The sequence below is a fragment of the Triticum dicoccoides genome, chromosome 7A, assembly GCF_002162155.2.
Source record: "Triticum dicoccoides isolate Atlit2015 ecotype Zavitan chromosome 7A, WEW_v2.0, whole genome shotgun sequence".
NCBI lineage: Eukaryota > Viridiplantae > Streptophyta > Magnoliopsida > Poales > Poaceae > Triticum > Triticum dicoccoides.
Genome location: NC_041392.1, coordinates 578903105 through 578929661, shown reverse-complemented (window position 1 = coordinate 578929661; position 26557 = coordinate 578903105).

The following is a 26557-nucleotide window of genomic DNA, read 5'->3' as shown; positions in this document are numbered from 1 at the left end:
GCAGGAGACGAATAAGAACCAGCACCTGTAGGGCGCTGGAAGGCCACCTCGTCATATGACATATATATGGTGGACACTCCAAAGGATGGAGATGGCGATGGAGCAGCGGGGGACGATACCTCTAAGAAACAGCCCAAGCACCGGCGTCAGCGGCGCCGCTCTAAATCCCGCCAAAGCAAAAATGGTGATTCCGGCACGGGAGATAATACTACTCCGGATAGCGCCGAAGAACACCCCCTCCAGCAAGATTCAGCACAGGAGGACAGAGAAGCCAGCCCTCACGAGAGGGCGGCGGACCAAGAGGTTGAGGACGATAATTATACGCCTCCCTCCGAAGACGAGGCAAGCCTCGATGATGACGAGTTCGTCGTGCCAGAGGATCTCGCCAAACAAGAGCGTTTTAAACGCAGGCTTATGGCCACGGCAAGCAGCCTCAAGAAAAAGCAGCAACAGCTTAGAGCTGATCAGGATTTGCTAGCTGACAGACGGACTGAAGTCCTTGCGGCCGAACAGTATGAACTCGAACGCCCCTCCAAGAGTTACCCAAAGCGCAGGCTGCTACCCCGACTAGAGGAGGAAGCACCTACATCACCAGCGCATGACATGGCCGACCGGCCACCTCGTGGCCGCGACAGAGAGGCCTCTTGGCCCTCCACTCAAGCCATGCCCCGACGCCGCGTCAAGCATACTAAGGCACGGGAAAATGCGCCTGACCTGCACGACATACTGGAGAACAAGGCAAGGCAAACATGATCGATCTACGGATCGCGCAAGCGCCCCACGGCACGTGACGGTGATCGTCACTCCGGATGCAATAAATCCGGCCGGGCCGAACTCAACAGACAAAGCTCCTTCGAGCTGCGTCGTGATATAGCCCAATACAGAGGCGCCGCACACCCACTATGCTTCACAGACGAAGTAATGGATCATAAAATCCCTGAGAGCTTCAAACCCGTAAACATCGAATTGTACGATGGCACAACAGATCCTGCGGTATGGATCGAGGATTATCTCCTTCATATCCACATGGCCCGCGGTGATGATCTACACGCCATCAAATACCTCCCACTCGAACTTAAGGGACTGGCCCGGCATTGGCTTAACAGCTTGCCAGCAGACTCAATTGGTTCTTGGGAGGATTTGGAAGCCGCATTCCTTGACAACTTCTAGGGCACTTATGTGCGACCACCAGACGATGATGACCTAAGCCACGTAATTCAGCAGCCAGAGGAATCGGCCAGGCAATTCTGGACACGGTTCCTAACAAAGAAAAACCAGATAGTCGACTGTCCGGACGCAGAGGCCTTAGCGGCCTTCAAGCATAATATCCGTGACGAGTGGCTTGCCCGGCACCTGGGACAGGAAAAGCCGAAATCTATGGCAGCCCTCACGACACTCATGACCCGCTTTTGCGCGGGAGAAGACATCTGGCTAGCTCGCAGCAACAATTTAACCCAGAACCCTAGTAATTCGAATACCAAGGACAAAAGCAACAGGTCCCGTCGGAACAAACAAAAGCGCCGCGTTAACAGCGACAGCAACGAGGATACGGCAGTTAATGCCGGATTCCGAGGCTACAAATCCGGTCAACAGAAAAAGTCATTCAAAAGAAATACTCAGGGCCCGTCCAGTTTGGACTGAATAGTCGACCGCTTGTGCCAGATACATGGCACCCCCGAAAAGCCAGCCAATCACACCAACAGGGATTGTTGGGTGTTCAAGTAGGTAGGCAAGTTAAGAGCCGAAAACAAAGACAAGGGGCTGTATAGCGACAACGAGGAGGATCCCAGGTCGCCGAACAACGGTGGACAGAAGGGATTTCCCCTGCAAGTGCAGACGCTGAACATGATATACGCAACCCATATCCCCAAGAGGGAGCGGAAGCATGCATTACAGGACGTATATGCGATGGAGCCAGTCGCCCCAAAGTTCAACCCATGGTCCTCCTGCCCGATCACCTTTGATCGAAGGGACCACCCCACTAGCATCCGTCATGGCGGCTTCGCCGCACTGGTTCTAGACCCAATCATCGACGGATTTCATCTCACAAGAGTCCTCATGGACGGCAGCAGCAGCCTGAACCTGCTTTACCAGGATACAGTGCGAAAAATGGGCATAGATCCCTCGAGGATCAAGCCCACCAAAACGACCTTTAAAGGCGTCATACCAGGTGTAGAAGCCAACTGTACAGGCTCAGTCACACTGGAAGTGGTCTTCGGATCTCCGGATAACTTCCGAAGCGAGGAGTTAATCTTCGACATAGTCCCGTTCCATAGTGGCTATCACGCACTACTCGGGCGAACCGCATTCGCAAAATTCAGCGCGGTACCGCACTATGCATACCTCAAGCTCAAGATGCTAGGCCCTAGAGGAGTAATCACGGTCAATGGGAACACTGAACGCTCCCTCCGAACGGAGGAGCACACGGCAGCGCTCGCAGCAGAAGTACAAAGCAGCCTCTCTAGGCAGTTCTCCAGTTCGGCCTTCAAAAAGCCGGACACTGTCAAGCGCGCCCAGAGTACCCTACAACAAGACCACCTGGCACGTCCTGAGCTAGCGTAGCAATGCGGCCCCAACCCTAGCCCTCGTGATATAGCGAAACCAGTGCTTCACGTACATAACTACACTCTTGAAATACCATGGGCACAGGGGAAGGGGCACTATCACGGCACGCCCGAAATACGGCTTAAACCGCACCAGGGGCTGCCGGATTCCTTTTTTTCTTTTTGTCTCTTACTCTCAGGACTCCATACTTTGGATGACCCGTTCGGCAATTCAACTGTCGCACAAATGATGCAAGATCCAGAAAAGCAGACAAGCCATGCCGCATTATGGAACTCCCAGCTGGTCTCTATTGCGAGTAGTATACCTATTTTTTAATACAATTCTGTGGCCTGCCCCTGGCCAGGACATGTTAAATAGTCCAATTTGTTTTGCTTATCGCACTATTTGTATCGTTCCGCTTTCATAGCAGCCTTTCTATAAACAATGCATAGCTTTTTGTCTATTTTTTGCATTATCCTCTTTTTATATATATGTTTATCAATAACATGTTGCATCCGTACACTATGGTACGGCAAAAATACGCCAGGGGCTTCAGTACCCATCAATATGGCGTGAGAAGTCTGTACACTTTCACAAGTGCGGCACCCCGAACTTATAGCACTATATGCATCGGCTCCCAATCATGATTTGGGTCAATAGTTGGGTTTGCCCGGCTCCTATGTTTTGGTGCCTTACGTTCCGCTATATCGGCTAAGGTAGCACTAGGAGAACTACTGCGATTGTGCCCCAGTTCAGCTAGGCTGAGCACCTCAGTAGAGAAAGCTAAAACTGACTGTCATGATGAAGCGAGAGACCGGTCGTTGTTCGAGAGGTTTCTCGAGTCCTTAAAGACTTATGCCGCTTCGAGCGAGGAACCGGCTTTGTCCGGCCAAGGCGTGGATAGCGCCCCGAACTCGGTCTTCCGAATACTAGGGGCTTCGCCGAAATTTAAAATTATAGAGTTCTATGGATAAGTGAGAGTGTTCAAGCATTATAGTCCGATTGCCTTGTTCGTTGTGCTGAGCGCCTCCCTCGACGGACCCAATCATGGGAAAAAGAGCGCTCAGGTTTATCCCGAACACCCCAGCACTAGTGGCATGGGGGCAGAAGCCGATGACTGACCATCTCTAATTTTTGATAAACGGCTGCACAGAAAGTAATATTTGTGCAGCCGTTTATCGCATATGAACAAGTTTTCAGCGCACAGGATAACACGAGCGAGTTCATTCAAAAATTACATCCTTGGTGCATTCATCCGCCATAAGGCGGGCACCAGCCAGAACATCCTTGTAATAGTTCTCGGGCTTGCGATGCTCCTTCCCCGGCGGCGGCCCGTCCCTCACAAGCTTCTCACCGTCCAGCTTACCCCAGTGCACCTTTGCACGGGCAAGGGCCCTACGGGCACCTTTGATGCAGACGGATTGCTTGATGACCTCGAGCCTTGGATAAGCCTCCACCAACCGCCGCACCAGTCTGAAGTAGCTCCCAGGCAGGGCCTCTCCAGGCCACAGCCGAACTATGAAGCCCTTCAGGGCCTATTCGGCCGCCTTGTGGAGCTCGACCAGCTGCTTCAGCTGGTCGCTCAAGGGCACAGGGTGTCCGGCCTCAGCATACTGAGACCAGAACACCTTCTCCGTCGAGCTGCCTTCCTCGACTCAGTAGAATGCGGCGGCATCGGATACGCTGCGGGGAAGATCTGCAAATGCCCCTGGAGAGCTCCGGATTCGGGTAAGTAACAAGTAGTTTACTTTTATATGTCTGCTTTGCATAGAGAATGCCTTACCCGCCGCTATCTTTTTCACCGCATCCAATTCCTGGAGGGCCTTCTGGGCTTCGGCCTTGGCAGATTTGGCAGTTTTCAGGGCCGCAGCAAGCTCGGACGCTCGCGTCTTCGAGTCGAGCTCCAAACTCTCATGTTTTTTCATGAGAGCCTGAAGCGCTTGCTGCACCTCGCCGACCTGCGCCTCAAATTTCTCCCGCTCGGTGCGCTCCGTGGCCGCTCTCTTCTTGGCCTCGGACAGCGCCTGCTTGAGGGTCGCCACCTCAGTTGTGGCCCCTACAATAAGCAGTATACTCCTGTCATTTTTTGCAATTGCGTCTCCTTATAGGCATTTTTTATAAGGTATCTCTTACCTTCTTTCTCCTCGAGCTGCCGTTTGGCAAGGCCGAGCTCTTGCTCGGTCCGCTCGAGGCCCTGCTTCAGGGCACCCACCTCCGCAGTCAGTGCGGTGGTGGCCAGCAGCGAAGCCTGCATACGTATATTGACTCCTTTTTTAGTTAGACTCCTGTGATATTTAATAGATCCTCTATTCGTCTTTTCTTTCCGAACGCCAAACAGAGCATCATGGGCTACTGTCTATGCGGTAATATTTTTACATATTTTTACTTACCTCGAAGCCTGTTAGAAGGCTAGCACAAGCTTCAGTCAGTCCGCTTTTGGCGGACCGAACCTTCTGGACCACCGTACTCATGATGGTACGGTGCTCCTCGTTGATGGAGGCGCCCTTAAGCACCTCCAGCAGATTGTCCGGCGCCTCCGGTTGGACGGAGGACGCCGGCTCAATAGGCTTGCTCCTCTTGGCAGGAGTTTGCCTGCCGCGGTCCGGAACCGTCGATGATTCCGGCACGGTGTCCGGCCTAAAGCTGGACTTGGAGCCCTGGGGGGTCTTGTCCCCTTTACTCCTGGACTCCGGGAGGTCGCCTCGCGGCTCCTCCTGGACCACCTCCTCTTGCCCCGGAGCTTGTCGCGACGCCACTTTGGCGTCATCCACAGCACAAGGGGAGGCAGCGGGCGGAACTGAATTCACGTCCGATGAATCCAGGGAGCCGCTCGATGACTCGTCGAGCCCGTCCTTGGGCGGGCTGCATGATTATATTCGACATTAGGGAAAGCTGCACAACAAAAGGAATATCATGAGTTACTCTGGTATCCGAACACTTACGATTTCGCCGGACGCTTGGCCCTGTCCGGCCACTCCTCTTCGTCCTCGTCGGCGTCGGGGGCGTAGTCCGGCGGAGGGGTTTTCCTCTTCTTGGACCCTTCGCCTCCCCTACTAGGGTGGCCTTCCTCTTCTTTCCTCCCCCCGCTGGAGGGGGAGAGGTCTCTTCTTCCTCCTCCTCGTCTTCACGGGAGGAGTGCGTCTCTTCTTCGAGTCCCCGTGGCCTTCTTCTTCTTGGCCTTCTTCTCCGGCACCACATAAGGTGCCGGAACCAACAACTTCACTAGGAGAGTAGGGGCTGGGTCTTCGGGCAAGGGAGAGTTTAGATCCCGCATAGAGTCAAACTATGAAGAAAACTTAACATCCTGTAAAAGATGAAAATATTTTACCTCGCCAGCAGGACGCTGCGAGCTGAATCCGCGGTCTTCGGAGGCGGATGTGGGAGCCTCGGCGCCTTTGGTTAGCCCCTTCCAGACATCTTCGTACGTCATGTCGAAGAAGCCTGCTCAGAGTTCGATGCTGCGCCGGGTTGAACTCCCACAAATTGAAGTCCCGTTCTTGACACGGAAGGATCCGGCGGACGAGCATGACCTGGACTACGTTGACAAGCTTGAGTTGCTTGTTCACCAGGGACTGGATGCATTTTTGCAGTCCGGTCACCTCTTCTTCGTCGCCCCATGACAAGCCCGTCTCCTTCCAGGACGTGAGCCGCGTAGGGGGTCCGGATCGGAATTCAGGGGCTACGATCCACTTCAGATCGCGTGGCTCAGTGATGTAAAACCACCCTGACTGCCACCCCTTCAAGGTCTCCACAAAGGAGCCCTCGAGCCATAGGACGTTGGCTATTTTGCCCGCCATGGCACCTCCGCACTCCGCCTGGTTGCCGCGCACCACCTTTGGCTTGACGTTGAAGGTCTTGAGCCAGAGGCCGAAATGGGGGCGGATGCAGAGGAAAGCCTCGCACACGACGATAAACGCCGAGATATTGAGGATGAAGTTCGGGGCCAGATCGTGGAAATCTAGGCCATAGTAGAACATGAGCCCGCAGACAAATGGGTGGAGAGGAAAACCCAGTCCGCGGAGGAAGTGGGGAAGAAATACTACCCTCTCATGGGGCCTTGGGGTGGGGAGAAGCTGCCCCTCCTTAGGAAACCAGTGCGCGGTGTCTTTGGACAGGTATCCGGCCTTCCTTAGCTTTTTGACATGGCCCTCCGTGACGGAGGAGACCATCCACTTGCCTCCCGCTCCGGACATTGTTGGAGAAGGTTGAGGTAGGAAGTGCGGGCTTGGGCGCTGGAGCTCGGGTGCACAGAAGATGGATAGGCAAAGGAGGAAGAAGGCGTAGGTATAAAGGTGGATCCTTATCCCCTTATATGAGCGGATGCGACTATGCGTCCCCACCAGCCTAGTAAAACTCGCTTGCCTCCCAAGCGCCGTGATAAATGGCGCGGTTGGGTTACCCACGTCCGTATTGATGAGAATCCCGTAAATGGGGGACACGATCTCTGCTTTGACAAGACGTGCCAAGGAAACCGCCTCGCAAAACACGCTGAGGTGGAAAAGTGAAAATGATTCGAATAAAGGCTTGGCCGTAGTGTGATGTCACGCTGCGGAATACGTCAGCAGATTAGATTTGTGTTAATATTATTCTCTCAGTGGCAATACGTGGAAACTTATTTTGCAGAGCTAGACACTACTCTTGGTGTTTACAAACTTTTATGAAGAATTTGGAGGAGGAACCCGCCTTGCAATGCCGAAGACAATCTACGCACCGGACTCGTCGTCATTGAAGCCTGGTTCAGGGGCTACTGAGGGAGTCCTGGATTAGGGGGTGTTCGGGTAGCCGGACTATACCTTCAGCCGGTCTCCAGGACTACGAAGATACAAGATTGAAGACTTCGTCCTGTGTCCGGATGGGACTTTCCTTGGCGTGGAAGGCAAGCTTGCCGATGCGGATAATTCAAGATCTCCTACCATTGTAACCGACTTTGTGTAACCCTAACCCTCTCCGGTGTCTATATAAACCGGAGGGTTTTAGTCCATAGGACAACTTCATCATACAACAATCATACCATAGGCTAGCTTCTAGGGTTTAGCCTCCTTGATCTCGTGGTAGATCTACTCTTGTACTACCCATCTCATCAATATTAATCAAGCAAGACGTAGGGTTTTACCTCCATCAAGAGGGCCCAAACCTGGGTAAAACATCATGTTCCTTGCCTCCTGTTACCATCTGGCCTAGACGCACAGTTCGGGACCCCCTACCCGAGATCCGCCGGTTTTGACACCGACACCTACGAAGACATTTCATCTAATTTGGTCGTATTGCCTAAGATAATTGATTAAAAAACAATTGGCAAATTTAACTAAATTGGCACCTACATTTTGCCAAAAAATAACTTATTACAAAAAAAAGCATCTAGCTATCCATATATAGAAAACATAACAATAAAATGGTGCATACTAAATCAACTAAATCAACTAGCCTACTAAATCAACTAAATCAACTAGCCTACTAAATCAACTAAATCAACTAGCCTATTAAATCCACTAGCATACTAAATCAACTAAATCAACTAGCCTACTAAATCAACTAAATCAAAATGTTCTAAATTAACTAAATCAACAAGCCTACTAAATCAACTAAATCAAAATGTTCTAAATCAACTAGCCTACTAAATAAACTAAATCATATCAACTAAATCAAAATGTTGCATATGAACTAGCCTACTAAATCAAAATGTAGCAGGGAGGCGGGAGAAGGAGAGGCGACTCGAGGAGGGAGAAGAGAGTAGGACGGAGGAGGAAGGCGGAGTGAGGAGGGGCCGGTCGGCGGCGAGTGGAGGGAGGACGGAGGAGGAAGGCGGAGCGAGGAGGGGCCGGCCAGCGGCGAGTGGAGGGAGGACGGGGGAGGAGGCCGGTACCGAGTCCAACGAGGAGGAGGAGGTGATGGCGGCGCAGAGGGAGGAGGGGCGACGGGGGAGGACCGGCGCGGGGGGGGGGTTGAGGGGGAGATCGAGTGAGTGTGAGTGTGAGTGGATCGGATAGAGGAGAGTGGGGGTGAGAGATGGAATGGCTTAGCAGTAGCGCGCTATAGAGAAAGGCGCTATTACTAAACGACCTAGCACTAGCGCCTTTCACAAAGAACGCACTACTGCTATGTGTCAGCATGTAAAAATAGACATCAAAAATACATTGATCATCAATGATCTTTTTGTGCACAATCTGATTTGTCAATATGAGTCCTCACCAGTTTAGGAACCGGTGAAGACTCATATTGCGGCCACAAATTCTACACATAGAGTTCAATGAAGACCAAGTGCTTGTGAAAGTTTGAGAAGTAACATATTTAAGGTGGTAGAAACTCTCTTCACGGAGCGAGGTGGGACTAAATTTTTATAGTAAACTTAGCAGTAGCGGTTATTATGGAAATGCGCTACTGCTATGATTCGTAGCAGTAGCGCTCCTCGTATTAACGCGTTGTTGCTAGAACTAGCCTTGCGGCGGCCTCGTGGCAATTATAGAAGTAGCGTGTCTTAGAGTAGGCGCGCTACTATTATATTTATTTCAGCAGCGAGTTTTGTGTGTGCGCGCTACTGCTGCGTAGCAGCAACGCCTTATTTTAAAGCGCGCTGCTTGTAGGATTCTGTGTATAGGCTTTTCCCTAGTAGTGATCTATCACCCAAGAAGATCCTAATGGCTTTACTTGGCACAAACACTAATTAAAACATAAAAAACACAATCATAATAGTAGCATAATTATGCTAGCACTCAAAAACAGGAAGCAAAAAACTAAAAAAAATTCATTGGGTTGCCTCCCAACAAGCGCTATAGTTTTACGCCTTAGCTAGGCATAAAGCAAGGATCTAAGTTTTGTCATCTTTGTCCAACTCTTCAATCAAACACTTAGAATCCTTCAAAGGTTTAGCATAAAGATTTTCAATAACAACACTTCTAGGAATAAATCCAAAGATTTCATTCTTGCAAAAGGGATCTCTTATTACTTCAACAAAATCTGGGTGAAGACCAATCATCTTAAGATCTTATTTATTACTATTACTAGAGGTTGCACCCTTGTTCTTGGAAGCTCTACCAATTTTTACGGGAGTTTTTTTGATAGTTTTAGCGGAAACGAAAGCTGTGCATAGATTACTAAAAATTTCTTCTAATTTATTAATCTAAGAAGGGCTTTCTTCTATTCTTTCATGAATTATGGTACCCTTTTCCCTTAGAAACTTAAGAATATCTCCCACTTTTGACCCCATATTGGTGGCCAAATTATGTATATTTTTATATATAATTCCCATATGATCTTCGGTGAGCATTTTCTTTTCCATAGCATCTAGTCTTTCCATAACATGCTCAAGAGTCAAAGTTGTTTCATTAATCATGAGGGGTGGTGAGCCCACTAAATTTCCCATAGCATTAAAAGCATCAAGAGAAGGACACATCTAGAAATTTCCATCGGTAATCATATCAAGGACGAATCTATACCAAGTGGTGATGCCAACATAAAAACAACGAAGAAGAACCATGGTGGATTGCTTACGGGTAGATCTATTATGAGCATTGCAAATCCTATACCAAGCATCTTTTAAATTTTCTCCTCCCCTTTGTTTAAAGTTGGGAACCTCGTTCTCGGGAGTGCAAGCAATAGAGGAAGAACTATCCATAATGATAATGCCGGCAAACAAGATTGTACTCAAAAATAGATCCGGCAAGAAAACGGCGAACGAAAAAGAGGCGCGAATAAAAAAACAAATTTTGTGAAGTGGGGGAGAGGAAAACGAGAGGCAAATGGCAAATAATATAAATTGCGAGGATATGAGATTTGTGATTAGGAACCTGGTATATGTTGAAGATCCTCCTCGGCAACGGCGCCAGAAATTCCTTTTAATGTTGCTTGAAGCTACATCGGTATTTCCCCAAAGAGGAAAGGATGATGCAGCACAGCGGTGGTAGGTATTTCCCTCAGATATGAAACCAAGGTTATTGAACTAGAACGAGAACCAAGCAATACAACATAAATAGCACCTGCACAAAATAACAACTTCTCGCGACCCGACGTGTTAAAGGGGTTGTCAATCCCTTCCGGGGTACGGCGCCTCAAGTTGGCAAACGGACATAAGGTAAATTTTGTAGTAGATTGATAGATTGATCGCCAAACAAATAAATAAGAATAAATTGCAGCAAAGTATTTTTGGGTTTTTGGATTAATAGATCTGGAAATAAAAGCAAATAAAAGTAGATCGCAAAGGCAAATAATATGAGAAACAGACCCGGGGGTCGTAGGTTTCACTAGTGGCTTCTCTCGAGAAAAATAGCAAAGCGGTAGGTGAACAAATTATTGTTGGGCAATTGATAGAACTTCAAATACTCATGACAATATCTAGCCAATGATCATTACATGGGCATCACGTCCAAGATTAGTAGACCGACTCCTGCCTGCATCTACTACTATTACTCCACACATCGACCGCTATCCAGCATGCATCTAGTGTATTAAGTTCATGGAGAAACGGAGTAATGCAATAAGAATGATAACATGATGTAGACAAGATCTATCTATGTAGCGATAGACCCCATCGTTTTATCCTTAGTAGCAACGATACATATGTGTCGGTTCCCTTTCTGTCACTAGGATCACGCACCGTAAGATCAAATCCACTACAAAGCACCACTTCCCATTGCAAGATAAATAGATCAAGTTGGCCAAACAAAACCCAGATATTAGAGAGGAAATATGAGGCTATAAGAGATCATGCATAAAATAGATCAAAGAAACTCAAATACTTTCATGGATATAAAAAGATAGATCTGATCATAAACTCAAAGTTCATCGATCCTAACAAACACACCGCAAAAAGAGTTACATTATATGGATCTCCAAGAGACCATTGTATTGAGAATCAAGAGAGAGAGAGAGGAAGCTATCTAGCTACTAACTATGGACCCGAAGGTCTACAAAGAACTACTCATGCATCATCGGAGAGGCACCAATGGAGGTGGTGAACCCCATCTGAGATGGTATCTAGATTGGATCTGGTGGTTCTGTACTTTGCGGCGGTTGGATGAATATTTCGTCGACTCCCCTAGTGTTCTGGAAATATTGGGGTATTTATAAAGCAAAGAGGCGGTTTGTGGGACACCCGAGGTGGGCACAACCCACCAGGGCACACCTGGGCCTCCTGGCGCACCCTGGTGGGTTGTGCCTCCCTCGGGGCACCCCCCAGGCGTAGCCATGGCCCGTTGTTTTACTTTTGGCCCATAAAAATTATCAATAAAGTTTCGTGGCATTTGGACTCCGTTTGATATTGATTTTCTGCGATGTAAAAAACAAGGGAAAACAGCAACTAGCACTTGGCACTATGCCAATAGGTTAGTACCAAAAAATGATATAAAATGACTATAAAATGATTATAAAACATCCAGGATTGATAATATAACAGCATGGAACAATAAAAAATTATAGATACGTTGGACACGTATCATAGCAATAGTTGGCGAGACGACAACGACGCTACGATGGAGATCAAGGTGTCAAGCCAGTGACGATGGAGATCATGATAGTGCTTTGGAGATGGAGATCGAAGGCACAAGATGATGATGATGCCCATATCATGTCAGATATTTTGATTGCATGTGATGTTTATCTTTTATGCATCTTATTTTTCTTAGTACGGCGCTTGCATTATAAGATGATCCCTCGCTAAATTTCAAGGTATAAGGGTTCTCCCTGAGTATGCACCATTGCTATAGTTTGTTGTGCCGAGACACCATGTGATGATCGGGTGTGATAAGCTCTACATTCACATACAACGGGTGTAAGACAGTTTTGCACGTGCAGATGGCCTCGGAACACTGAGACCGAAAGGTCGAACATGAATCATATAACAGATATGATCAACATAGAGATGTTCACCATTGAAAACTACTCCATCTCACGTGATGATCGGACATGGTTTAGTTGATATGGATCATGTGATCATTTAGATGACTAGAGGGATGTCTATCTAGTGGGAGTTTTTTACTAATATGATTAATTGAACTTAAATTTATCATGAACTTAGTCCTGATAGTTTTTGCATATCTATGTTATTGTAGATCAATGGCCCATGCTACCGTTCCCTTGAATTTTAATGTGTTCCTAGAGAAAGCTAAGTTGAAAGATGATGGTAGCAACTACATGGACTAGGTCCATAACTTTAGTATTATCCTCATTGCTACATAGAAGAATTACGTCCTGGAAGCACCGCTAGGTGCAAGACCCGCTGCAGGAGCAACTCCGGACATTATGAACGTCTGGCAGAGCAAAGCTAATGACTACTCGATAGTTCAGTGTGCCATGCTTTACGGCTTAGAATCGGCCTTGCCCTTCCTTCCCTCCTCCCTCCTCTTTCCTTCCTCCTTCGGTGAAAAGGAAAGGGGGGGATTGGGGAGGATCCCCATGTAGGATTCGGCCTACTTGGGGCGCCCCCTTGGATTCTCCCTGTCCCTCCCACCTATATATATGAGGGGAGAGGTGCCTAGAACACACATCAACTTCTATTAGCCGTGTGCGGCGCCTCCCTCCACAGATTACACCGTCGGTCATATTCTCGTAGTGCTTAGGCGATGCCCTGCGCGGATCACATCACCATCACCGTCACCACGCCGTTGTGCTGACGGAACTCATCTACTTCCTCGTCACTTTTTTGGACCAAGAGTTCGAGGGACGTCATCGAGCTGAATGTGTGCAGAACTCGGAGGCGCCGTAAGTTCGGTGCTTGATCGGTCGGAACGAGAAGAAGTTCGACTACATCAACCACGTTGTCAAATGCTTCCACTTTTGGTCTACGAGGGTACGTAGACACACTTTCCCCCTCTCGTTTATATGCATCTCCTAGATAGAACTTGCGTGAGCGTAGGATTTTTTTTAAATTGCATGCTACGTTTCCCTACAGTGGCATCCGAGCCAGGTCTATGTGTAGATGATATGCACGAGTAGAACACAAAGAGTTGTGGGCGGTGATCGTCATACTGCTTACCACCAATGTCTTATTTTGATTCAGCGGTATTGTTGGATGAAGCGGCCCGGACCAACCTTACGTGGCCACGTTCATGAGACCGATTCCACCGACAGACATGCAACTAGTTTTGCATAAAGGTGGCTGGCGGGTGTCTGTTTCTCCAACTTTAGTTGAATCGAATTTGACTGCGGCCGGTCCTTGTTGAAGGTTAAAACAGCAAACTTGATAAATCACCATTGTGGTTTTGATGCATAGGTAAGAACGGTTCTTGCTAGAAGCCCGTAGCAGCCATGTAAAACTTGCAACTACAAAGTAGAGGATGTGTAACTTGTTTTTGCAGGGCATGTTGTGATGTGATATGGCCAAGACATGATGTGATATACGTTATTGTATGAGATATCATGTTTTGTAAAAGTTACTGGCAACCGGCAGGAGCCTTATGGTTGTGTCTTTATTGTATGAAATGCAAATGCCATGTAACTGCTTTACTTTATCACTATGCGTTAGTGATAGTTTAGAAGTAATAGTTGGCGAGATGACCACGACGCTACAATGGAGATCAAGGTGTCAAGCCAGTGACGATGGAGATCATGACGGTGCATTGGAAATGGAGATCAAAGGCACAAGATGATGATGGCCATATCATGTCACATATTATGATTACATGTGATGTTTATGCATCTTATTTTGCTTAGTACGGTGGTAGCATTATAAGATGATCCCTCACTAAAATTTCAAGGTATAAGTGTTCTCCCCGAGTATGCACCGTTGCGATAGTTTGTCGTGTTGGGACACCACTTGATGATCGGCTGTGATAGCCTCTACATTCACATACAACGGGTGCAAGACAGTTTTGCACATGCAGAATACTCAGGTTAAACTTGACGAGCCTAGCATGTACAGACATGGCCTCGGAACACTGGAGATCGAAAGGTCGAACGTGAATCATCTAGTAGATATGATCAACATAGAGATGTTCACCATTAAAGACTACTCCATCTCATGTGATGATCGAACATGGTTCAGTTGATTTGGATCACGTATCATTTAGACGACTTGAGGGATGTCAATCTAACTGGGAGTTCTTAAGTAATATGATTAATTGAACTTAATTTATCATGAACTTAGTCCTGATAGTTTTTGCATATCTATGTTGTAGATCAATGGCCCGTGCTACCGTTCCCTTGAATTTTAATGCATTCCTAGATAAAGCTGAGTTGAAAGATGATGGTAGCAACTACACGGATTGGGTCCGTAAATTGAGGATTATCCTCATTGCTGCACAGAATAATTATGTCCTTGATGCACCGCTAGGTGAAAGGCCTGCTGCAGGAGCAGATGCTGATGTTATGAACGTCCAGCAAGCTCGATCTGTTGACTACTCGATAGTTCAGTGTGCCATGCTTTACGACTTAGAATCGGGACTTCAAAGACGTTTGTCATGGACCATATGAGATGTTCCAGGAATTGAAGTTAATATTTCAAGCAAATGCCCGATTTGAGAGATATGAAGTCTCCAACAAGTTCTATAGCTGCAAGATGGAGGAGAATAGTTCTGTCAGTGAACACATACTGAGAATGTCTAGGTACCATAACCACTTGACTCAGCTAGGAGTTAATCTTCCTCATGATAGTGTCATTGATAGAGTTCTTCAATCACTGCCACCAACCTATAAAGGCTTTGTGATGAACTATAATATGCAAGGGATGGAAAAGACAATTCCCGAGCTCTACGCGATGCTAAAAGATGCGGAGGTAGAAATCAAGAAGGAGGATCAAGTGTTGATGGTTAACAAGACGACTAGTTTCAAGAAAAAGGGAAAAGGGAACAAGGGGAACTTAAAGAAGAACAGCAACCAAGTTGCTACTCCCAGGAAGAAGCCCAAGTCTTGACCTAAGCCTGAAACTGAGTGCTTCTACTGCAAAGAGACTGGTCACTGGAAGCAAAATTGCCCCAAGTATTTGGCGGATAAGAAGGATGGCAAAATGAAAGGTATATTTTGAAGGAAATATGCCCTAGAGGCAATAATAAAGTTATTATTTATTTCCTTATTTCATGATAAATGTTTATTATTCATGCTAGAATTGTATTAACCGGAAACATAATACATGTGTGAATACATAGACAAACAAAGTGTCACTAGTATGCCTCTACTTGACTAGCTCGTTAATCAAAGATGATTATGTTTCCTAACCATAGACATGTGTTGTCATTTGATTAACGGGATCACATCATTAGGAGAATGATGTGATTGACATGACCCATTCCATTAGCTTAGCACCCGATCGTTTAGTATGTTGCTATTGCTTTCTTCATGACTTATACATGTTCCTATGACTATGAGATTATGCAACTACCGTTTACCAGAGGAACACTTTGTGTGCTACCAAACGTCACAACGTAACTGGGTGATTATAATGGAGCTCTACAGGTGTCTCCAAAGGTACATGTTGGGTTGGCGTATTTCGAGATTAGGATTTGTCACTCCGATTGTCGGAAAGGTATCTCTGGGCCCTCTCAGTAATGCACATCACATAAGCCTTGCAAGCATTACCACTAATGAGTTAGTTGCAAGATGATGTATTACAAAACGAGTAAAGAGACTTGCCGGTAACGAGATTGAACTACGTATTGAGATATCGACGATCGAATCTCGGGCAAGTAACATACCGATGACAAAGGGAACAACGTATGTTGTTATGCGGTCTGACCGATAAAGATCTTCCTAGAATATGTGGGAGCCAATATGAGCATCCAGGCTCCGCTATTGGTTATTGACCGGAGACATGTCTCAGTCATGTCTACATTGTTCTCGAACCCGTAGGGTCCGCACGCTTAAGGTTTCGATGATAGTTATATTATGAGTTTATAAGTTTTGATGCACCGAAGGAGTTCGGAGTCCCGGATGAGATCGGGGACATGACGAGGAGTCTCGAAATGGTCGAGACATAAAGATCGATATATTGGACAACTATATTCGGACATCGGAAAGGTTCCGAGTGATTCGGGTATTTTCAGAGGTACTGGGGAGTTACGGGAATACGAGGAAGAAGCAATGGGCCTTAATAGGCCTTAGTGGAAAGGACCAGGAGGTGGCGCGCGCCCCTCCCAAGCCCAGTCCGAATTGGACAAGGGGTTTGGGGCGCGGCCCCTCTCTCCCTTCCTTCCCCTCTTCCCCCCTTTCCCCCCTTCTCCTAGTTGCACTAGGAAAGGAGGAAACCTACTCCAACTAGGAGTAGGAATCCTACTCCCTGGCGCGCCCCTCCTAGGGCCGGCCTCCTCCCCCTTGCTCCTTTATATACGGGGGCAGGGGGGCACCTCTAGACACAAAAGTTGATCCGCGTGATCATATTCTTAGCCGTGTGCGGTGCCCCCTTCCACCATAATCCTCGATAATATTGTAGCGGTACTTAGGCGAAGCCCTGCGATGGTAGTACATCAAGATCGTCACCACACCGTCGTGCTGACGAAACTCTTCCCCGACACTTTGCTGGATTGGAGTCCGGGGATCGTCATCGAGCTGAACGTGTGCTAGAACTCGGAGGTGCCGTAGTTTCGGTGCTTGATCGGTCGGGCCGTGAAGACGTACGACTACATCAACCGCGTTGTGCTAACGCTTCCACTGTCGGTCTACAAGGGTACGTAGATCACACTCTCCCCTCTCGTTGCTATGCATCACCATGATCTTGCGTGTGCGTAGTAATTTTTTTTGAAATTACTACGTTCCCCAACAGTGGCATCCGAGCCTAGGTTTTATGTGTTGATGTTATATGCACGAGTAGAACACAAGTGAGTTGTGGGCGATATAAGTCATACTGCTTACCAGCATGTCATACTTTGGTTCGGCGGTATTGTTGGACGAAGCGGCCCAGACCGACATTATGCGTATGCTTACGCGAGACCGGTTCTCCCGACGTGCTTTGCACAAAGGTGGCTAGCAGGTGACAGTTTCTCCAACTTTAGTTGAACCGAGTGTGGCTACGCCCGGTCCTTGCGAAGGTTAAAACAGCACCAAGTTGACAAACTATCGTTGTGGTTTTGATGCATAGGTAAGATTGGTTCTTGCTTAAGCCCGTAGCAGCCACGTAAAACTTGCAACAACAAAGTAGAAGACGTCTAACTTGTTTTTGCAGGGCATGTTGTGATGTGATATGGTCAAGACATGATGCTGAATTTTATTGTATGAGATGATCATGTTTTGTAACCAAGTTATCGGCAACTGACAGGAGCCATATGGTTGTCGCTTTATTGTATGCAATGCAATTGCGCTGTAATGCTTTACTTTATCACTAAGCGGTAGCGATAGTCATGGAAGCATAAGATTGGCGAGACGACAACGATGCTATGATGGTGATCAAGGTGTTGCGCCGGTGAAGATGGTGATCACGACGGTGCTTCGAAGATGGAGATCACAAGCACAAGATGATGATGGCCATATCATATCACTTATATTGATTGCATGTGATGTTTATCTTTTATGCATCTTATCTTGCTTTGATTGACGGTAGCATTTTAAGATGATCTCTCACTAATTATCAAGAAGTGTTCTCCCTGAGTATGCATCGTTGCGAAAGTTCTTCGTGCTGAGACACCACGTGATGATCGGGTGTGATAGGCTCTACGTTCAAATACAACGGGTGCAAAACAGTTGCACAGCAGAATACTCAGGTTATACTTGACGAGCCAAGCATATACAGATATGGCCATGGAACACAGAGACCGAAAGGTCGAGCGTGAATCATATAGTAGATATGATCAACATAGCGATGTTCACCAATGAAACTGCTCCATCTCACGTGATGATCGGACATGGTTTAGTTGATTTGGATCACATAATCACTTAGAGGATTAGAGGGATATATATCTAAGTGGGAGTTCTTAAGTAATATGATTAATTGAACTTTAAATTTATCATGAACTTAGTCATGGTAGTATTTTTCAAATTATGTTGTAGATCAATAGCTCGCGTTGTTGCTTTCATGTGTTTATTTTGATATGTTCCTAGAGAAAATTGTGTTGAAAAATGTTAGTAGCAATGATGCGGATTGGATCCGTGATCTGAGGTTTATCCTCATTGCTACACAGAAGAATTATGTCCTTGATGCACCGCTAGGTGACAGACCTATTGCAGAAGTAGATGCGGACGTTATGAACGTTTGGCTAGCTCAATATGATGACTACTTGATAGTTTAGTGCACCATGCTTAACGGCTTAGAATCGGGACTTCAAAGACGTTTTGAACATCATGGAACATATGAGATGTTCCAGGAGTTGAAGTTAATATTTCAAGCAAATACCCGAGTTGAGAGATATGAAGTTTCCAACAAGTTCTATAGCTAAAAGATGGAGGAGAATCGCTCAACTAGTGAGCATGTGCTCAGATTGTCTGGGTACTACAATTGCTTGAATCAAGTGGGAGTTAATCTTCCAGATAAAATAGTGATTATCAGAATTCTCTAGTCACCATCACCAAGTTAGTAGAACTTCCTGATGAACTATGATATGCAAGGGATAACAGAAACGATTCCCAAGCTCTTCGTAATGCTGAAATTGACGAAGGTAGAAATCGAGAAAAACATCAAGTGTTGATGGTAGACAAGACCACTAGTTTCAAGAAAAGGGCAGAGGGAAGAAGGGGAACTTCAAGAAGAACAGCAAGCAAGTTGCTGCTCAAGTGAAGAAGCCCAAGTCTGGTCCTAAGCCTGAGACTAAGTGCTTCTACTGCAAAGGGACTGGTCACTAGAAGCGGAACTACCCCAAGTGATTGGCGGATAAGAAGGATGGCAAAGTGAACATAAGTATATTTGATATACATGTTATTGATGTGTACTTTACTAGTGTTTATAGCAACCCCTCGATATTTGATACTAGTTCAGTTGCTAAGATTAGTAACTCGAAACGGGAGTTGCAAAATAAACAGAGACTAGTTAAGGGTGAAGTGACGATGTGTGTTGGAAGTGGTTCCAAGATTGATATGATCATCATCGCACACTCCCTATAATTTCGGGATTAGTGTTGAACCTAAATAAGTGTTATTTGGTGTTTGCGTTGAGCATGAATATGATTTGATCATATTTATTGTAATACGGTTATTCATTTAAGTAAGAGAATAAATTGTTGTTCTATTTACATGAATAAAACCTTATATGGTTACACACCCAATGAAAATAGTTCGTTGGATCTCAATCGTAGTGATACACATAATCATAATATTGAAACCAAAAGATGCAAAGTTAATAATGATAGTGCAACTTATTTGTGGCATTGCCGTTTAGGTCATATTGGTGTAAAGCGCATGAAGAAACTCCATGCTGATGGGCTTTTGGAATCACTTGATTATGAATCAGTTGATGCTTGCGAACCATGCCTCATGGGCAAGATGACTAAGACTCTGTTCTTCGAAACAATGGAGCGAGCAACAGATTTGTTGGAAATCATACATACTGATGTATGTGGTCCGATGAATATTGAGGCTCGCGACAGGTATCATTATTTTCTGATCTTCACAGATGATTTGAGCAGATATGAGTATATTTACTTGATGAAACATAAGTCTGAAACATTTGAAAAGTTCAAAGAATTTCAGAGTGAAGTGAAAAATCAATGTAACAAGAAAATAAAGTTTCTACGATCTGATCATAGAGAAGAGCATTTGAGTTACGAGTTTGGCCTTCAGTTAAAAACAATGTGAAATAGTTTCACTACTCACGCCACCTGGAACACCACAATGTAATGGTGTGTCCGAACGTCATAACCGTACTTTATTAGATATGGTGCGATCTATGATGTCTCTTACCAATCTACCACTATCATTTTGGGGTTATGCATTAGAGACAACTGCATTCACGTTAAATAGGGCAACATCTAAATCCATTGAAACGACACCGTATGAACTATGGTTTGGCAAGAAACCTAAGCTGTTGTTTCTTAAAGTTTGAGGTTGCAATGCTTATGTTAAAAAGTTTCAACCTGATAAGCTCAAACCCAAATCGGAGAAGTGCATCTTCATAGGATACCCAAAAGAAAATGTTGGGTACACCTTCTATCACAGATCCGAAGGCAAGATATTCGTTGCTAAGAATGGATCCTTTCTAGAGAAGGAGTTTCTCTCGAAAGAAGTGAGTGGGAGGAAAGTAGAACTTGATGAGGTAACTATACCTGCTCCCTTATTGGAAAGTAGTACATCACAGAAACCGGTTTCTGTGAGACCTACACCAATTAGTGAGGAAGCTAATGATGATGATCATGTAACTTCAAATCAAGTTACTACCGAACCTCGTAGGTAAAACCAGAGTGAGATCCGCACCAGAGTGGTACGGTAATCCAGTTCTGGAGGTCATGTTACTTGACCATGACGAGCCTACGAACTATGAGGAAGCGATGATGAGCCCAGATTCCGCGAAATGGTTTGATGCCATGAAATATGAGATAGGATCCATGTATGAGAACAAAGTATGGACTTTGGTTGACTTGCCCGATGATCGGCAAGCCATTGAGATTAAATGGATCTTCAAGAGGAAGACAGACGCTGATAGTAGTGTTACTATCTACAAAGCTAGACTTGTCGAAAAAGGTTTTTGACAAAGTTCAAGGTGTTGACTAAAATTGAGATTTTCTCACTCGTATCGATGCTTAAAGTCTGTCCGAATCATGTTAGCAATTTCCACATTTTATAAAATCTAGCAAATGGATAACAAAACTGCAATCCTTAATGGATTTCTTAAAGAAGAGTTGTATATGATGCAACCAGAAGGTTTTGTTAATCCAAAAAGTGTTAACAAAATGTGCAAGCTGCAGCGATCCATCTATGGACTGGTGCAAGCATCTCGGAGTTGGAATATACGCTTTGATGAGTTGATCAAAGCATATAGTTTTATACAGACTTGCGGTGAAGCCTGTATTTACAAGAGAGTGAGTGGGTGTTGGGGAACGTAGTAATTTCAAAAAAATTCCTACGCACACGCAAGATCATGGTGATGCATAGCAACGAGAGGGGGAGAGTTTGATCTACGTACCCTTGTAGATTGACAACGGAAGCGTTAACTTGGTTGATGTAGTCGTACGTCTCCACGGCCCGACCGATCAAGCACCGAAACTACGGCACCTCCGAGTTCTAGCACACGTTCAGCTCGATGACGATCCCCGGACTCCGATCCAGCAAAGTATCGGGGAAGAGTTCCGTCAGCACGACGGTGTGGTGACGATCTTGATGTTCTACCGTCGCAGGGCTTCGCCTAAGCACGGCTACAATATTATCGAGGACTATGGTGGAAGGGGGCACCGCACACGGCTAAGGATATGATCACGTGGATCAACTTGTGTCTCTAGGGGTGCCCCTTGCCTTCGTATATAAAGGTTCAAAGGGGGGGCGGCCGGCCTAGAGGAGGCGCGCCAGGAGGAGTCCTACTCCCTTCGGGAGTAGGACTCCTCCCTTTCCTAGTTGGAATAGGATTCGCGGAGGGGGGAAAAGAGGAGAGAGAGGAGGAAGGGGGGCCGGCCCCCTCTCCTTGTCCTATTCGGACCAAGGGGGAAGGGGCGCGTGGCCCATCTATGGCCACCTCTCCTCTCTTCCACTAAGGCCCACTAAGGCCCATATACCTCCCGGGGGTTCCGGTAACCTCCCGGTATAGAATCCCGATTTCACCCGGAACACTTCCGATATCCAAACATAGGCTTCCAATATATCAATCTTTATGTCTCGACCATTTCGAGACTCCTCGTCATGTCCGTGATCACATCCGGGACTCCGAACAACCTTCGGTACATCAAAACGCATAAACTCATAATATAACTGTCATCGAAACCTTAAGCGTGCGGACCCTACGGGTTTGAGAACAATGTAGACATGACTGAGACACGTCTCCGGTCAATAACCAATAGCAGGACCTGGATGCCCATATTGATTCCTACATATTCTACGAAGATCTTTTATCGGTCAGACCGCATAACAACATACGTTGTTCCCTTTGTCATCGGTATGTTACTTGCCCGAGATTCGATCGTCGGTATCCTATACCTAGTTCAATCTCATTACCGGCAAGTCTCTTTACTCATTCTGTAATATATCATCCCGCAACTAACTCATTAGTTGCAATGCTTGCAAGGCTTAAGTGATGTGCATTACCGAGAGGGCCCGGAGATACCTCTCCGACAATCGGAGTGACAAATCCTAATCTCGAAATACGCCAACCCAACATGTACCTTTGGAGACACTTGTAGTGCTCCTTTATAATCACCCAGTTACATTGTGACGTTTGGTAGCACACAAAGTGTTCCTCTGGCAAACGGGAGTTGCATAATCTCATAGTCATAGGAACATGTATAAGTCATGAAGAAAGCAATAGCAACATACTAAATGATCGGGTGCTAAGCTAATGGAATGGGTCATGTCAATCAGATCATTCAACTAATGATGTGATCCCGTTAATCAAATAACAACTCTTTGTCCAAGGTTAGGAAACATAACCATCTTTGATTAGCGAGCTAGTCAAGTAGAGGCATACTAGTGACACTATGTTTGTTTATGTATTCACACATGTATTATGTTTCCGGTTAATACAATTCTAGCATGAATAATAAACTTTTATCATGATATAAGGAAATAAATAATAACTTTATTATTGCCTCTAGGGAATATTTCCTTCAGTCTCCCACTTGCACTAGAGTCAATAATCTAGATTACACAGTAATGATTCTAACACCCATGGAGCCTTGGTGCTGATCATGTTTTGCTCGTGGAAGAGGCTTAGTCAACGGGTTTGCAACATTCAGATCCGTATGTATCTTGCAAATCTCTATGTCTCCCACCTGGACTAGATACCAGATGGAATTGAAGCGTCTTTTGATGTGCTTGGTTCTTTTGTGAAATCTGGATTCCTTGGACAAGGCAATTGCACCAGTATTGTCACAAAAGATTTTCATTGGACCCGATGCACTAGGTATGACACCTAGATCGGATATGAACTCCTTCATCCAGACTCCTTCATTCGCTGCTTCCGAAGCAGCTATGTATTCCGCTTCACACGTAGATCCCGCCACGACGCTCTGTTTAGAACTGCACCAACTGACAGCTCCACCGTTTAATGTAAACACGTATCCGGTTTGCGATTTAGAATCGTCCGGATCAGTGTCAAAGCTTGCATCAACGTAACCGTTTACGATGAGCTCTTTGTCACCTCCATATACGAGAAACATTTCCTTAGTCCTTTTCAGGTACTTCAGGATGTTCTTGACCGCTGTCCAGTGATCCACTCCTGGATTACTTTGGTACCTCCCTGCTAGACTTATAGCAAGGCACACATCAGGTCTGGTACACAGCATTGCATACATGATAGAGCCTATGGCTGAAGCATAGGGAACATCTTTCATTTTCTCTCTATCTTCTGCAGTGGTCGGGCATTGAGTCTGACTCAACTTCACGCCTTGTAACATAGGCAAGAACCCTTTCTTTGCTTGATCCATTTTGAACTTCTTCAAAATCTTGTCAAGGTATGTGCTTTGTGAAAGTCCAATTAAACGTCTTGATCTATCTCTATAGATCTTTATGCCTAATATGTAAGCAGCTTCACCGAGGTCTTTCATTGAAAAACTCTTATTCAAGTATCCCTTTATGCTATCCAGAAATTCTATATCATTTCCAATCAGTAATATGTCATCCACATATAATATCAGAAATGCTACAGAGCTCCCACTCACTTTCATGTAAATACAGGCTTCTCCAAAAGTCTGTATAAAACCAAATGCTTTGATCACACTATCAAAGCATTTATTCCAACTCCGAGAGGCTTGCACCAGTCCATAAATGGATCGCTGGAGCTTGCACACTTTGTTAGCTCCCTTTGGATCGACAAAACCTTCCGGTTGCACCATATACAACTCTTCTTCCAGAAATCCATTCAGGAATGCAGTTTTGACATCCATCTGCCAAATTTCATAATCATAAAATGCGGCAATTGCTAACATGATTTGGACAGACTTAAGCATCGCTACGGGTGAGAAGGTCTCATCGTAGTCAACCCCTTGAACTTGCCGAAATCCTTTTGCGACAAGTCGAGCTTTCTAGACAGTAATATTACCGTCGGCGTCAGTCTTCTTCTTGAAGATCCATTTATTCTCAATTGCTTGCCGATCATTGGGCAAGTCAACCAAAGTCCATACTTTGTTCCCATACATGGATCCCATCTCAGATTTCATGGCTTCAAGCCATTTTGCGGAATCTGGGCTCACCATCGCTTCTTCATAGTTCGTAGGTTCATCATGATCTAGTAGCATGACTTCCAGAACAGGATTACCGTACCACTCTGGTGCGGATCTCACTCTGGTTGATCTACGAGGTTCAGTAGTATCTTGTTCTGAAGTTTCATGATCTTTATCATTAGCTTCCTTACTAATTGGTGTAGGTGTCTCAGAAACAGGTTTCTGTGATGTACTACTTTCCAATAAGGGAGCGGGTACAGTTACCTCGTCAAGTTATACTTTCCTCCCACTCACTTCTTTCGAGAGAAACTCCTTCTCCAGAAAGTTTCCGAACTTAGCAACAAAAGTCTTGCCTTCGGATCTGTGATAGAAGGTGTATCCAATAGTCTCCTTTGGATATCCTATGAAGACACATTTCTCCGATTTGGGTTCGAGCTTATCACGTTGAAGCTTTTTCACATAAGCATCGCAGCCCCAAACTTTCAGAAACGACAACTTTGGTTTCTTGCCAAACCATAGTTCATAAGGCGACGTCTCAACGGATTTTGATGGTGCCCTATTTAACGTGAATGTGGCCGTCTCCAAAGCATAACCCCAAAACGATAGCGGTAAATCAGTAAGAGACATCATAGATCGCACCATATCTAGTAAAGTACGATTACGACGTTCGGACACACCATTACGCTGTGGTGTTCCGGGTGGCTTGAGTTGCGAAACTATTCCGCATTGTTTCAAGTGTACACCAAACTCGTAACTCAAATATTCTCCTCCACGATCAGATCGTAGAAACTTTATTTTCTTGTTACGATGATTTTCAACTTCACTCTGAAATTCTTTGAACTTTTCAAACGTTTCAAACTTATGTTTCATTAAGTAGATATACCCATATCTGCTTAAGTCATCTGTGAAGGTGAGAAAATAACGATATCCGCCACGAGCCTCAATATTCATCGGACCACATACATCTATATGTATGATTTCCAACAAATCTGTTGCTCTCTCTATAGTTCCAGAGAACGGTGTTTTAGTCATCTTGCCCATGAGGCACGGTTTGCAAGTACCAAGTGATTCATAATCAAGTGGTTCCAAAAGTCCATCAGTATGGAGTTTCTTCATGCACTTTACACCGATATGACCTAAACGGCAGTGCCACAAATAAGTTGCACTATCATTATCAACTCTGCATCTTTTGGCTTCAACATTATGAATATGTGTGTCATTACTATCAAGATTCAATAAGAATAGACCATTCTTCAAGGGTGCATGACCATAAAAGATATTACTCATATAAATAGAACAACCATTATTCTCTGATTTAAATGAATAACCGTCTCGCATCAAACAAGATCCAGATATAATGTTCATGCTTAACGCTGGCACCAAATAACAATTATTTAGGTCTAATATTAATCCCGAAGGTAGATGTAGAGGTAGCGCGCCGACTGCGATCACATCGACTTTGGAACTGTTTCCCACGCGCATTGTCACCTCGTCCTTAGCCAATCTTCGCTTAATCTGTAGTCCCTGTTTCGAGTTGCAAATATTAGCAACAGAACCAGTATCAAATACCCAGGTGCTACTGCGAGCATTAGTAAGGTACACATCAATAACATGTATATCACATATACCTTTGTTCACCTTGCCATCCTTCTTATTCGCCAAATACTTGGGGCAGTTCCGCTTCCAGTGACCAGTTTGCTTGCAGTAGAAGCACTCAGTTTCAGGCTTCGGTCTAGACTTGGGTTTCTTCTCTCGAGCAGCAACTTGCTTGCCATTCTTCTTGAAGTTCCCCTTCTTCTTCCCTTTGCCCTTTTTCTTGAAACTAGTGGTCTTGTTTACCATCAACACTTGATGCTCCTTCTTGATTT